Source organism: Schistocerca piceifrons, chromosome 7, assembly GCF_021461385.2.
Source record: "Schistocerca piceifrons isolate TAMUIC-IGC-003096 chromosome 7, iqSchPice1.1, whole genome shotgun sequence".
Taxonomy (NCBI): Eukaryota; Metazoa; Arthropoda; class Insecta; order Orthoptera; family Acrididae; genus Schistocerca; species Schistocerca piceifrons.
The window spans coordinates 156050546-156067297 of record NC_060144.1 but is presented as its reverse complement, the minus strand read 5'-3'; positions in this window follow the sequence as shown (position 1 = coordinate 156067297).

Genomic DNA, 16752 nt, shown 5'->3' with positions numbered 1-16752 from the left:
ACACCTGATGCTACACCCTTCCACAATCCGTAATGAACACTAACCAGTGGACGCTACGTGCCTGATGCTAGCAGAGCAATGAAATTAGTGGCATGTCAGCACACGCAGTGAAGTGAGTCACAAGTCAACATTACCTTCGTCCCACGGGAACAACAAAACTTGGCGTTGAACTTAAGAATTACGTCTTACTATGCATTCTAAGCAAAGGGTATTCTGAAAATTTCGTGTAACAAACCGTTTCTTTTAATACTGGTAAGTCCGTTTATGTGCTTCCCCATGATTGATTATGAAGAGAGTTTGGAAAAGAGCTCTAATATGGACATAGAGAGTTTCTGGACCCACGTGTAACATATTTCATTCCTCTATGTTTGAGGAATGTTTCCTGGAAGTTTGGCCATACCTTTTTTTATACCACATTGAGAGGTTCCATGCCCTCTTTTGCACGTCGCCTCTCATTTTCATCAATTTTATTGATGTTCTATGCCATTGCACGGTAGTAACAGACCGAATAACGTTATTGCAATGAGAGTATTTGTACTGAGAGCTCAAAAATACTTTTCACTTGATTCCTATACATGTTGGGTTAGTTCCCTGGGTGGCTTGTGCGAGGCAAGCATCGGAGGACGCAGCACGCGGCATTTCCGGTTGGGGGCTGCACTTCCCTGAATTCTGAGGGGTTCGTACAATAGGCTTAAGTGCCTGGCGGAACGACTAACGTCGGTCGAGTTTCGCCTATTCTATACAGGGCGAAATGACCCACGACATGTCTGAGTGTCGCCGCAGTTTAAGTGTTTACCGTTCCATCCCGTCTGAGACGAAGATTCCTGGCACCGACTGACTGCATTGTCCTCTAGATTCTCAGAATACTTGTGGACCTTTCCCTGCTGGGTGCGACTGTCTGGCGCCGGCTGGCTGGTGGTCTAGGCAGGTTGTTTTCATAGCCGCTCAAACGGCAGGTTCAGTGCCCTCAGCTAAATAGCAGAGGCATGATTGGTCAACTTAAACTGAGACTAGTTGACGTCGTAAAATCCTGCTCGAAATTGGAGGGAACGGTCGCTATTGGCGCAAATGATGTTCCGAGACAGTTCGGGGGAATTTTGGAATCAGCACTGAATGCTGATTCGCGGTTTTTCGAGGAGAGTAGGGAATTCAGCAATGCTGGTTTCGCTCTTGCATCGCATCACAGAGGGAATTCGGAATCTGATCTTCCTCAGAGTCGGACGGCCTTGCGACTTGGTCACTCGTTTTCGGAAGAACTTAGAATTCTCAGACAGCCTTCGCGGCCAGGGGTTGACACAGAGTTGCTGCACGGCGCCTACATCATCAGGACGCTGCCCACCGACGACGTGCTGCAGATTTCAGTACTGGTACAGTATTTTGCGGCTCCGGCATTGTAGGACCTTATCAATTTTGTACTGAATCCCTCAGCAGCACATGCGCTCGCTTTGCTACAAGTCCACCTTGCTTGTTTCTCCATGTGATCCCATTTGAGCTCTCACTACCAATTCCGATACTGCTATATAGTCGGGAGATTAATATTTGATTGATTAGGACCTCCAGTCATTATCGTCAGTCCATTGCATCACAGAGAGTAGGAGCACCTTGTTCTCGAGCCAACTCTTATTCTCACAATATTTCAGTAGAAGCTACCCTTTAACCTATTGTTTGTGTCGATAATCGTGTGCATTTATGTTTTGATGTATAATAAATCTCATTATAATGTTTAATCCGCATATCATTTCATAGATATATGCAGAATTCCATTTCCTGTTGTTTATTATGGTAAAGTCCTCTTTTTTGAGTAGATAACGGTTTTTATTATATTATTATGAGTTTGCACTCCTTATTTTACCAACTAGCAGGGTCCACCATCATTTCCCTCCTTTGACCTCCAGTCATTATCGTCAGTCCATTGCATCACAGTGAGTAGGAGCACCTTGTTCTCGAGCCAACTCTTATTCTCACAATATTTCAGTAGAAGCTACCCTTTAACCTATTGTTTGTGTCGATAATCGCGTGCATTTATGTTTTGATGTATAATAAATCTCATTATAATATTTAATCCGCATATCATTTCATAGATATATGCAGAATTCCATTTCCTGTTGTTTATTATGGTAAAGTCCTCTTTTTTGAGTAGATAACGGTTTTTATTAAATTATTATGAGTTTGCACTCCTTATTTTACCAACTAGCAGGGTCCACCATCATTTCCCTCCTTTACCGTTGTGCACATAATTAATTAGCTGGTAGGTAAGGAGGGGGTCAAGTGCATGTCTCGTTCTCGTGCAAAATTCGTGTGAATTAAAGAGGTACAAACTCTGCTCCACCCCGCCACCTCGCAACGTATATGCATGAAACAAATGCTAATGAAATGCAATCCATTAAATGCGTGATGTGATGAAGAATTGCGCTGACATTTGGGAAAATGGTTTTTTTACTGGCACGCAACCGATTTCGCGGTCTAAAGCCGCATCTTCAGGTGCAACAGTGTCAAGATGCGATGGGCATACTCGTCGCCCACAGTCACAATATATTGTCCAGTAAATACAATCTACATTACACTGACGAACGAAGATGATCCATTAACTTGGTTAAAATTGCTTGTGAATGGATCACGTAGTTATAGGCCTTGTTGGGTGCAACTACGGGCTTTCAATATTGTTGCAGCTGATGATGCGGCGGCAGGCCGTGAAATCGCTTGCGTGCCAATAAAACAACAATTTTAGCAGCTGTCAGCGGAATTCTTCTTAACGTCATGTTCTTCGACAGCTGCGGCTGCCCACAATACAAAATACTTTGTGACAGTGCATTGGCATCGTGATGTCTACTAGTCATGGCTGCAATTTCGTCCTAATTAGACTGTAATGTACTGGAAAAGTTTAGCTACATCTACAGCCACAGATTACTCTGCAATTCACAATTAAGCGCCTGCCAGAGGGTTCACCGAAACACCTTCGAGCTATTTCTCTACATTTTCGCTCTCGAACAGATCGCTGGAAAATCGAACACTGAACCTTTTCTGTGCGACCTCTGTTTTCTCTAATTTTATTGTAATGATCATTCCTCCCTGTGCAGGTGGGCGCCAACAAAATACAGGGTGTTTATAAATGAATATCGGGGTTTTAGCGCTTTATAATATTTATTACAGTAAACTTACGGTTATAAATAATATGTCAAACGAAAGAGCAACTCAAACAGTTGTGTTTGGCACCAGTGTGCCACCTCACTGGCAAAGTAAGTACGCTATTTGTTGAACTTTACTGTACCCAAGCACTGGATAGGCCGCAAGGGGGCCAATGACAGGGCCTGATTTGCATGGCCTTCACGTTCATCCGACCTAACGCAATGCGATTTTTCCTTTGGGGCTTCTTCAAGGATTGTGTGTACGTGCCTCCGCTACCAGCAGACCTCCCTGAATTAAGAAACCGGATTGAAGCAGCTGTTGGTACAATCACTGAAGACACACATATCAATGTTTGGGAAGAACTCGGCTATAGACTTGATATGTGCCGTGTGACAAATGGTGCTCAGATTGAACATTTATAAGGTTCTTGGTAAAACTGTTTGAGTTGTTCTTTCCTTTGACATATCATTTATAGCTGTAAGTTTAATATAATAAATATTATAAAGCGTTAAAACCCCGATATTCATTTATAAACACTCTGTACTTTCCCACTCTGAGAAGAAAGTTCGTGATTGAACTTTCATGAGATGATTCTGCAGCAACAAAAAAAAACGGCATTGTTTTAATGATTGCCACTCCACTTCACACATCATATCCGCGGCGATCTCTCCCCTATTTCGCGACAATACCAAACGAACTGTCATTCTTTGAACTTTTTCGATGTCCTCCATCGAGAGTTTTAGACCAAAAAGCCACGAACACACCATTTACTTCAAGTTTTACAGGCTAGATTCCTTAGGTGCCTTAAGATAGGTAACAAATTCGGACCACTGTCTCAGAAACGTTGAATGTGCCACAAATTGTGATTTCAAAGCTGCGGCAGCGGTTCTAAAATACCGAAAAGGTACCCAGACACGGACTGTAGTTCATGAATAACTTCGTGGATGAACCCCACTCCAGTTCGTAAATTAGTTTTCGTAACCTATCCACATGGAAGGAAAGCGGTAGCCGGTTAAAGCACAGAAACTTGGCTGACAGAGCACAATTTCCTTATGCTTGGACCCTGATGAGGGGAAGTAGTTACTAAGTGAGTGTACAGACCCATACATCCTCGTTGGTGTCACGCAGTTAAGGGGACGGTCACTGTATCAAAACACATGCCTTTTGAAAGAAACAGCAGGTCCAGACTCGCTCTTCACGGGCGAAACTGCCCTTCCGCATCGAGCTAATTAGGACGTGGATGTCCAAATCACTGTGTTTCGACTACCTCTTCAAACATACAAATGCAAGTGTCTTCTACGTTGACGTCTCGAATAATGATGATGGATGTGTCATGCTTATTGGGATAGCTGATGTCACAGACGTAAGGAATTCATGTTGTCTAAAGAAATAACGATTATTTATATGAATTCACCTCTATGGGCAATGAAACCACAACCTTCAGTGTGGATGCACGTTTGCGTTCGACGTCCATCAGGAATCAAAAATTAGCGAGCATGGAAGATATGGACGGGGGCTGCTGCTAGGTGGAGCTAGATGGGAATTTGGATTGGCCGGGGAACACGCAGAAATACTCCGCGGATATGCGGTAAACACCTGTGTCCCGGTGACGCAGCGGTTATCGCAGCTGCTTAGTAAGCAGGAGATCTTGGATTCGAGTCCCGTTAAAGCATACATCTTCACTCGTCACCGCTGATTCCACATAAAGTCCCCATGCAGCTGATATCATTAGTTCCACCCTTTTCCCTTCCTCCCCCCCCCCCCCCTAATCCCTCCATCTTCAATGCACGTAAAATATCGATTAAGTTAGCTAATCTTATGACTATACAACGACCGCTTTTTTATGTCGAGAAGCATCTGGATGAGCGTATCATTATCCTCTCCGATTCTGAATCAGCACTTGAATTGCTTTTATATCACCACCGAGGATAGTAGAATCAGACTGTGCTATGGGACATCACGAACCTGTTATTAAAGCTCGCAACGTGTAATCAGGATGTTTCCATGCGCTGTGAAAGCTCACTGTGGCATTGTCAGAAATGAAACGAAAAGCTAGGGAAATCATCCACTGACGACGGTGAGAGAGACCATCGAGTACAGCAGGACCAACACTAGCCTTTTTAAACATCCTCAAAGTGTTAATCACAGAGAAGTTGAAGGCAGAATGGCAAGAGTCATCCAAATAAGAACGCAGTGATTATGCCAGAATTAACCCGGGAATGGATACTAGGTTGTTTGACGGCCAACATCTGCGGTCCAGAAGATTCAACAAAATTGTAATCATACTCAGCGATAAAAAAGGGACGCATGACGATGGAATTAACCAAATAGGACGGAAATTGGTAGCTGTGAAGTACACTTTGTTGCCTTTCATGGCAAGCCAACATGGCTTTATACTCGTATTTCAGCAACACAATGCCTAGGCACACATGGGAAGAATTTCTATTGCTTGTCTTCGTGCTTGCTAAAACCTACCCTGGCCAGCTAGATCGGGAGGTCGCTCCCCAATTGAGAACGTTTGTAGCATTTTGAGCAGGGCACTCTAACTAGGTCGGTATTTTGACGAACTAACGCGCCAGTTGGAGAGAATTGGGCACGACAGTACTCAGGCGGACTTCCAACAACTTTATCGATCAGTGCCAAGCCGAACAAGTGCTTGCATAGGGGCCAGAGAGGGACCAACGAGCTACTGATGTGCTCAGTTTGTGAATCTCTTTCTCTTGAATAAATCATCCCGTTTTTCTGAAACTATAATGTTTTGTTTGTACGTTTACATCACATTTAGGAGTTTCCGTCCCAGTCCGATAATTCCTTCGTTGTGTGCCTTTTTTGTCTTAGAGTGTATTACCACGGTAGTTGTAGCACTCAACCCGTGAACGGTTGAAAAAATGGCTCTGAGCACTATGGGACTTAATATCTGAGGTCATCAGTCCTCGAGACTTAGAACTAGTTAAACCTAACGACATCACACACATCCATGCCCGAGGCAGGATTCGGACCTGCGACGGTAGCAGCAGCGCGGTTCCAGACTGAAGCGCCTAGAACCGCTCGGCCACAATGGCCGGCCCTGAACGGTTTCCTGTTCTGATTGCAGGTAGAGTGCAGCCACTCATTCGCGCCAGCCGAAGTGGCCGTGCGGTTCTAGGCGCTGCAATCTGGAACCGCGAGACCGCTACGGTCACAGGTTCGAATCCTGTCTCGGGCATGGATGTGTGTAATGTCCTTAGGTTAGTTAGGTTTAACTAGTTCTAAGTTCTAGGGAACTAATGACCTCAGAAGTTGAGTCCCATAGTGCTCAGAGCCATTTGAACCACTCGTTCGCCGCAGTACTAGGAGGGGGAGGATGGCGAGCCCTCGCCCTGGCTGCCTTTTACCCCCAAGAAGTGTAGCAGGCTGAGTGGACGCGATGCCCCCCCTGGAGGGACGGGAACGAGGGACGACTACACGCTAGAACATCCTGCCTTTGCTTGTCTGGAAGCAATCAGTCCATCTGCGTATCTCATTTGTCTTCACTTGTAGTGACAATTTGCTTTTCAACATTTCCAGTAACTCTCCACTTGATGTGTCCGACAAAACACCGCTGCCACTTGCACTGCTAGCTAGACTGTACCCCGGGCATCTTTCATGTGTCAATGGACGCGGCAATTCTGAAAAGGCCTCAAGGTTTTCGTATTCATTTCGTTGTTCGTATCCTCTCCATGGAATAGCACTCTGAATCACTATTTCTACTGTATCTACTGCGCTTTGGTGCTGCCCTTTACTAATATCGTGATCTCTCATCCCTTTTTTAGGGATGTTTCGCTTCATCGGTGTGTTTCGAAAACAGTATTCCAATTATTTTCCATGCTACAAGCAACTTGCAATTTATTTATTTCTCCCTGTGTTGCCTTCATTTGCTAAACTCTCCTGTATTAGGATGTACACGTCAATAGGTTACGACAACGCACTAGTAGGGAATAAATAACCTCTCTCAGATTAGTGTCGCTAGCCTATGTTTGCGTAGGTGGTCCTGACGTTTCAGCAGACGGATGTGGATGACTCGAAATAACTATGCCAAAGGCGGAGTTCAACTGTGACAGATTCTGAAGCTGTAAAACTACACTCTTTATAACCTCGACTCCCGTAAAACAATAGGTCTACTACTGTCGTAGTAGAAGACCTTATACTACCTCCCCGATTTTACTGGCAGCTTATCCTCAGTAAAACCTACAAGAATGTATAAAGGCAGTCTCTGTTAAATTTATCCGCATTGGACTGAAAATAGAAAGCTAATAAATCAGCCGGCGGGCTCCGCTCATTGTAATGCGGGCCAGGTATAGGAAAGGAACTTGGAGCTTATTGCAGACCATACGCTACAGGCTTAACTGCGGCGTCCAAGCACCTTCTCTCTCCCTCCCACCCTCTCCGGATGTACTGCAGTGTCTTACAGAAAATTAATAAAATGAAAAGAATTTCAGTCGCCTCACCATCAATATCGGGGATCCGGCTTTTATTAGAATCTTTACAACATTCTCATGTATGTATTATTATATAGTATACTAACAGTCAGTACTTCTGATTAATTCAACATTATTTGTTTAGTCAGCGGAACAATAGGTTTAGCTAGATCACATCTTTTCTCTCCGAAAATTATTCTTATAGACACCGCCTCTATGCGATACCCAATACGGTCTCCTTTTTAACATCGACGAAAAAAACATAGCGCATCGAGCGTATAACACAGCCATCTTTGATCCTTACAACAGCTTACTTTGAAAGCCATGAATTGTAGACGTTTACTTTCTCAAACAGAAAACCAATATCGTATTAATTCAAACATTATTCGTGCATTATCTCTCTCACGTTACTACGGCATCCCTGTGTTTGTTCAAGTTGCCTTCCCGTCTCAGCAGGAAGATGTACATGAATGGAAACAAGTATGCTGTAGCTGTACTTTAATTGTGACAGACTGTGAAGCTATGAAACTAGCCCATTTATGACATAGACCTCCGTAAAACGGCAAGTCTACTACCGTCGTTTGTAGGGCACCTTCAATGAACAGTTTCGATATGTAAATTCGTCTAAGGGTTTTCTTTTAAATTAGACAAAACTATTTTAGGCTAAACTAAAAATGAACTAAATTTCGCGACACAAGCATAACACCACGGTAATAATTCTTTCTTTTTTTTTTTTTTATCGGGAATCTGTTCCTCATTATGACCACAGGAATTAAGAGAAGTTTAAAATGGTTCAAATGGCTCTGAGCACTGTGGGACTTAACATCTGTGGTTATCAGTCCCCTAGAACTTAGAACTACTTAAACCTAACTAACCTAAGAACATCACACACATCCATGCCCGGGGCAGGATTCGAACCTGCGACCGTAGCGGTCACGCGATTCCAGACAGAAGAAACTAGAACCGCACGGCCACACCGGCCGGCCTACGAGTGGTTGTGTAGACATATGTATAAAAGTGGTAAAATTAATTATGCGTTCCCAGTGTAGTTCAGAACGTCGTACCGCGAACAGGATGCTTCTAATGGTCAGCTCAAGTAAGGACTGTAGGTTTATTGAACTTCTACGGTAGGAAGAGTTAACTAACGAATTGGTGAACACTGTAGCGACGTCAGTCAAACACTCAACCACTATCGCGAGACACTAGACCATGAGCATTTTTACTGCTGCTGGTCGCCCGCAGTCAACAACACCATATGATGACCGCTAGGCACAAGTTGTAGCACATAAGTATCCCGAGCAGCAATGTGTACCGCCTTTCTGGAAGCACTTGGAACGCCTCTGTCCACCCACACAGTATATAATCATCTACATACGGTGAATGGCCTCCACACGTCCATTCGACCATTTCACTAACAGCATGTCATGCCTACGAGAATTCAAGCACGTTGTAATGGGTGAGATCGGTGAGTTCACAAACGAGCTAGCGGACGTTCCACCACGTACTGACGTTCCTCAGGAGTATTGTGAACTCCCCCCCACCCCACCCCCTGGTAAACAGACGAATATGTAGTTAAACAATTTTTGGTAGACATTACAAATGAATATAGATGCATATCTCAGAGTCAATTATTGGTTTCTGTGCCATTAATTTCGAAATAAAGTGGTGATGCAAAACTTGAGTTGTTTTTTTCAACATAGTAAGAGAGACTCTTTTGTCATGTGACGACATGGCGTATAATCCATGCTATTCAAAGTGCATAATTCTAACTGTTATATATCATGACGAAGCTGGTAGTGTATCAATCACGTCTGAAGATGGCAATCAATTTCCGAAACCGGTTTGTGAAAATTGTAACTATTAAGCGATCTTGACGTAACAAACATTTTAGGATCTTGTAATTAAATGTTTCCCTGAGAGAAAAGAAATGAATTAAAATTTGTGCCACGGCCTGAACTCTAACCTGGGTCTTCTTGCTTGGTAGGCAGAAATGCTAACCATTACACCACCACAACCCAATCGTCAATATTGCTGCACGAACTACACAATGCCACTTTCTTCTGCTTCGATCATTGTCGTAAACATTCAAAGGTCACACACTTCCGTTTGACAATATATTAATTCTTAAAAACTTCCTGAGTCTTCAACATTCAGAGACACTGTTACAACATGGTGCCTAAACTGAGATCTATGTGGTACGAGCACTGTCTCTAGTTATGGCAGTAACATGTGTTGACTTCTTCACTGATATTGAAAATGTGAAGTATGTTGGCCACTTTGGGCGGTATTTGGAACGACGTTTATCAAAGGGAACAGTCGATAGACCAGCGTGGCATTACTCTTCATGGCCGACCTAACAGTGTCTTTTGCAGCAGCTGTAGATGGCCCACCGTAGTACATTAAGTTTCCAAGCATTAGCGTGTCTTAATGGCCACCTTTACTTTGTAGCTGACAAAGACTCGGGTTTAACAGAAGTCATCACCCTGGCGATAATTATTAACATTTTAAAAGTCAAAGAAACATACCTTTTTCGCTATATATCATCATTATATGTTTATCGTATCTCTGCCGCCCTCACTTCACAATAAAACTTATATCCAACTTTGTCCACCCATTAATTACTGAAGTTTTTTAATCACATTTTAGACTCAATGTCTTCACTTCGTCTAGCCTAATGCATTCTAATGGTTTATCGACATCCCTTCATCGTGTGCCTCACAGTGTGGCAGCAGGTGGCCGAACATTTCAGAGGCGCACTATTAAGATCAGACAAGATCGATATCAACCATACAAAAGCATAACAGTAGTTCTCAGCGAAGCTAAATTGCAGTACTTAGGGAGAACGACCGCCCTCACTCCACAACAAAACCAGTAGGCAAATTTGTCCAGCCATTAATTATTAGACTTCCTAAATCATATTTCAGCCTCAGAGTCTTCACTTTGTTTAGCCTACTGCATTTTAATGATTTATCTACATCCCTTGAGGGTGTGGCCTCACAGCATGAGAGCATATGTTCGATCATTTCAGAGATGCTCTATGAAGACCAAATCACATCAACATCGGCATCAACCATACAAAGCATAACATGAATTCTCCGAGAAATTAAATTGCAACCTCCGGAAGGAACGTGACACCGAACTCGCAGAGCCCTACTGATTGAATTGAGAAAACCGGTATTGACAGTAGAGTGCACAAAAAAACTAATAGAGATTAGGGGCTTTACAGAGGCGATTAGCACCCTCACTGAATTTACGAATGTAACAGGACACTGTAGATAAACATATACCAAGTAAAACAATCAAAGATGGTAAGCACGTACAATGGTTTAATGGTACTGTTCGAGAATATTATGGAGACAGAGCCTATTACACTCTCGCTGCAATTGCATAAGAAGTCTTAGAGAAAAGTTCACGGCAATATCAATCAGCATTCGCAATAAGGGCGACGAGTGAAGCCCACAAGAATCTACAGAGTCAAAAAAAATGGCTCTGAGCACTTTGGGACTTAACATCTGAGGTCATCCGTCCCCTAGAGCTTAGAACTACTTTCACCTAACTAACCTAAGAATATCACACTCACCCATGCCCGAGGCAGGATTCGAACCTGCGACCAGAGCGGACGAGCTGTTCCAGACTGAGGCGCCTAGAACCGCTCGGCCACAGCGGCCAGCCTCTATAAAGTCAGATCTTGGCGAAAGATCTATTAATACTGCTAGGTAGTTATGTCGTCCGTAAAGTCAATGAATGCTTCTAAATCTTCCATTCAGTCTCTTGTAGATTATTCTGGAGTAGAAACTGAAGACAGCAGAGATAACAGGAAATATAAAATCCTTCATTTAAAGATCTAGTCACATGTCAGGATACTATAAGGAGCAATCAAATGAAAACAAGACTTGTGGAAGAAAATTAAGTAAACTACTCATTATTTCAAAAGTAGTCGTCGTAACTGCTAACACATTTATCCCACTGTGATACAAGAAGGTAATTATTAGACTTCCTAAATCATATTTCAGCCTCAGAGTCTTCACTTTGTTTAGCCTACTGCATTTTAATGATTTATCGACATCCCTTAAGGGTGTGGCCTCACAGCATGAGAGCATATGTTGGATCATTTCAGAGATGCTCTATGAAGACCAAATCACATCAACATCGACATCAACCATACAAAGCATAACATGAATTCTCCGAGAAATTAAATTGCAACCTCCGGAAGGAACGTGTTGTTGTTGTCTACGGAACTATGTTTATATCCAGGCGTGTACCCTTTGTCCGAAGCAAGCAGTTGGCCATGAATGCCTTTTTTCGGCTCTCTAAAAATATAGAAATTTCGTGAGGAGATAACGAGACTGTCTTGAAAATGTGTAAGGGCTGCCCAGTGAAACTTCTGCGGCGTGATCGGAAAAAACCTTGTGAACTTGTAGGTGGCCTTTTCTGCTTCAGGATGGTGCTGTCATTCAGTATTGCTGGGTGTTTGGACTGTTTTTTGCAAAGTGCCCAGGTACCACTGTCCATTACATGTGGCGCCGTGTTCCAGAAAGTCAATGAGCAGCGGGCCCTTGCAGCCAAAGAAAAAGGTCATCTTGGCTTTCCCGGAACTGATGTACACAGCCTTAGATTTTTTTCCTTCTTGGTTGTATCCATGTGCTTGCATTTTTGACTTTGACGCTTGCTCTTTGGCTCAAATTCAAGACACCATGTTTCATCTCCTGCCACAATACGGGACAGGAGGAGACAGTCTTAAATGGGATACCGTTCCAGGTGCTTCAGTAATGTCGAAATTCTGCTTAACTTCTGCTCCAGCGTCAGGCTGTTGGGAACCCACTGAGCACACATTTATCGGAACTTCAGACCGCGACTGATGCCCAGCATCTACATCTGTATATACCAACCCCGCAATCTACCGTACAGTGCGTGGTGGCGGGTACGCTTTATCATTACTATTCATTTCCCTTCCGATTCCACTCGCAAACAGAACGATGGAAAAACGCGGTTCTATATGCCTCCCTACAAGACCTAATTTCTCTTATGTTCGTGGTTCTTACGCCAAATACGCATTGGCGGCAATGGGGTCGTTCTACAGTCATTTTCAAATGCCGTTTCTCTAAATTTTCTTAATAGCGTTCTTCTAAAGGAACGCCATCTTCCTTCCAGGAATTCCCATTAGAGTTCCCGAAGTGTCTCCGTGACACTTGCTTGTTGGTCGAACGTACCGGTGACAAATCTGGTAGCCTCCCTATGAATTGCTTCGATGCCCTCCTCCAATACGACCCGATAAGGACCCCAAACACTCGAGCAGTATTCAATAATTAATCGCACTATAGTTCAATTCTTTTATCTTGGCGGCTCGCGCATGCCCGCCCAGATGCGGGAGATTGCTGCGTTGCCAGTTGCACACGACGCACGCGCCAAGAGAAGCAGCGCCATAGTATAGCATTGTTCGCAAGCTTACGTTTAGGGGGGAGCGCGCAGTTCATGAAGTAAAGCCACCACGGCCGCATTAACCCTTTCGCTGCTACAAAGACGTGCTCCCTGCATTCCGTGCTGTGGGCGATTTTGTCAGTGCACTGCTCGCCTGTGCAGACACATTGTGTTCCGACTGCTTTCACACTCTTTATCATTCGATTCCACAAAAACTATTTGGCTCAAAAATTAGATTTTTACCTCTCTTCTTAACTGATACCTTCCCCCCATAAATGACTTAATTTTGTTAGATGTTCAAGGCAGTTATTATGCAGCATTAAATACAGTAAACCATTGCACGAAATTTTGAAGAGTTTGCAGAGGTAAAGTCCATAGAGTATATTTTCTGGATGGTCGATTTTAGTTGCCACAATGTTGAGAATGAAATGTGGACAAGATACCTAAATATTTCATTTAATTTAAGTACCACATAAGTGCCGTATGTAATATTGAGAAATATTCCACCTTTCGCGACTGTAACAAAAGTTTTACTTACACTGGGCACGTTTGGCTTTATTTTAAAGCACCTCAATCAATCAAAAGGAAGTAGACAAAATACATTAAACAAAACTGTGGACTTACAAAAACATTAGGACTTCAATATACCGTCTGTCAGTGAAGTGCTCAGAGCTATGTCAAATATAATTTTGTGTGTGGCACACACACAAACAGCATTTATTTGCTAAAACACTGATAAGCTAACACAAACGTTGAATATTGTGCTACCGCAGCACAAAACTACGAAAGGTGACTTGGCAATGGAGGACACAAAATACAGTCCTCTTATGATGCTTCAAAAGAGAGAAACGCGTCTGGTCTAAATAAGTCGCTTATTACAGTTGCAGAAGAGGCATATATTTCAATACCATTGGTAAATCTGCGACTGTGGAACAAAAACAAGAAATAGAACATGAATACCATTGTGTATGTGCCATACCTTTCACCGATGGAAGTGCTTTAAAATAAAGCCAAACGCGCCCTGTGTAAATAAAACTTTTATTTCAGTCGCGAAAGACGGAATATTTCTCAATATTACATACGACACCTATGTGGTACTTAAATTAAATGAGATATTGTTATACAGTAAATATTATATGAAATTTAGGTATCTTGTCCACATTACATTCTCAACATTGTGGCAACTAAAATCGACCATACGGAAAGTATACGCTATGGACTTCTACCTCTGCAAACTCTTCAAAATTTCGTGCAATGGTTTACTACATTTAATGCTGCACATAAAAACAAAATTAAGTCATTTATGGGGGGAAGGTATCAGTCAAGAAGACGTGTAAAAATCAAATTTTTTGGCCAAATAGTTTTTGTGAAATCGAATGATAAGTGTGTCAAAGCAGTGGGAACACCATGTGTCTGCACAGGCGAGACGTGCAGTGATCACAAAATCGCGCACAGCGCGGAATGCGGGGAGTACGTGTCTGCAGCAGCGAAAAAGTTAATGAAGAGGCAAAGCACTAGAGATTTCATTCAAACGAATAAACTTCGTGAAGTAAGGCACTCCAATATCGTTTTTAAGTAAAGAAAATATTAAGCACCGTGTAAGGATTGAACTCATAGCCTTTCACTTGGCAGCCCAACACCTTAACCATTCCGCTACCTCAGCTCGTCGAACAGTGTAACTGAATAAGAACTGTAACACTCAGGCAACTACTTATAAACACTGTTGGTATGACCATGAATTACTCACGCTTCGTCGAAGTACAATAGGAAATAAACAATTACCGCTGTTCTTTATTGCGAAAAAGCAGATCGTGAGATTGAAACAAACACCTTTCCTTGCTATCGCCTGAATTAGGAGTCTTATTGCTTGTTTGGTTTAATTAATTAATAGAATATGAAGCAATTGGTATAAAGAATGCTTTTTCCAAACTTTCTATAAAAGAAAGTCTGCTATCAAGACATTGCTTTTGTTCTATTACTTTATTTATGACTGAACGTTTCTAAAACTGAAGACACTCGTCCGTGCTCTGCACTGCAGTCGAGATCTGGCAACGTCGTTCTCTGTTCATTGGCTGACTGTGTTTCGTGACGTCAGTTGCGCAGAACGAACCTAAACTCGGCCGCCAAGATATATGACGCGCACTTTAGTGTTCTACTTTCCTAAAACTGTCCCAGTAAACCGAAGTCGACCACTCACATTCCCCTCTACAAATCTTATATTTTCGTTTTATTTCGTATCGCTTTTCAACCTTACTCATACATATTTAATCGACACGACGGCGTAGTCTAGCCCGCTACTATCGCCGTGTTCTAACATTGTGGGATTATTTCCCCTACTCATCTACATTCCTCTACGTTCAGAGATAGCCACTATTTCTTTTATCCCCCTGCACTCACTCAACTACGACATCTTCGCGTACACCACGGATTCATCAGCAAACATCTGCAGATTCATGCTCACCTTGTGCGTCAGATTATTTGTGTATATCGAAAATAGTAGCGGTCGTATCACACTTCCCTGGGACACTTCCGGAGATAAATTTGTCTCTGATTAACATTAGCCGTCAAGGATAACGTACTGGGTCCTATCACTAAAAAAGCCTCTGAGCCAATCACATATCTCGGAACCTATTCCGTGTGCTCATGCCTTCGTTAACAATCTGCAATGGGGGATGGGGGGCATCATATCAAATGGTTTTCGGAAATCAAGGAATGTGGAATCTGCCTGTTGCCCTGCATCCGTATTGTTGTGACCAGAAGAAACTACTTTCGTCTGGCCACAACACTGTCTTCTTCGATTGCTCTGGAAGAAGATTCATCAAAGACAATCGCATGAAATACTAGTTTACTTTGTTACATACAGAAACAAAAGATTTACTTAACTTCGACACACTTCTATGCCACAGGAGTACTGGATAATTTACAACTGTCAAGGACTAGCTGAGCATTACTTGATGCACTAATTAACAAACTGTCCTCTTGAAGTACAAAATGCAACATTGACAACAGCACAAGTTCATCTGAAACTGTAACTATTCGTTGATCCTAGACGATGACGTGCACCGCTGTAGCTGAGGTCACGAACTGGGGCCGAGTTCTGGCATGCTCAACGTTACATCGATCGCAGTGTGAGAGCACTACAGCTCTGTGGGAGAGACGCGGTTTTCAGAAGTGCCACCCGTACATCGTTGCGGTTTGTAGCAAGCCTTTGCTAATGTCTGTGATATGGATTCGCGTTTCCTACTTTGATGTGTCACCACGATCTGCGGATGATACCACACACTTCGCAGAATATCATGTGAGAAAAGGGCAAGCTGAATTTCGCACACGCAATGCTTTCTAAAACCGTGCTCATCTATGGACAGGAGCTTTTTCGCCTCAACGAAATTTATAAATAACTGAAACGCGTTTTATGTAAGGTTACCGAAGTACTAAAGCGATATTTGACAGGTTTTTGTTTTGCAGATTTTTTTATTTCACTATCTTTTTCAGGAAATTGCGTTTTCTAGCGCTTTAAGTCTGTATTGTTTTCTCCACTGTTACTGCAAAATCCCTCTGTTTCAAACTACAAATCAACAATTTTCGAATAAAATCTGAAATAAAGATTAACAGTTTCAATTTTGCTATAAAAGCTGTTTAATGTTAAGTAACAGACGGGAGAATATCCATGAAGAACAAAACTGTTCCATATGTTACGCACGCCTTTATATATCCTCATTCAGTTTCTAGATGGTTCAGTGCCTTCCGAATCTAGTAAGACACTGATCGCGCA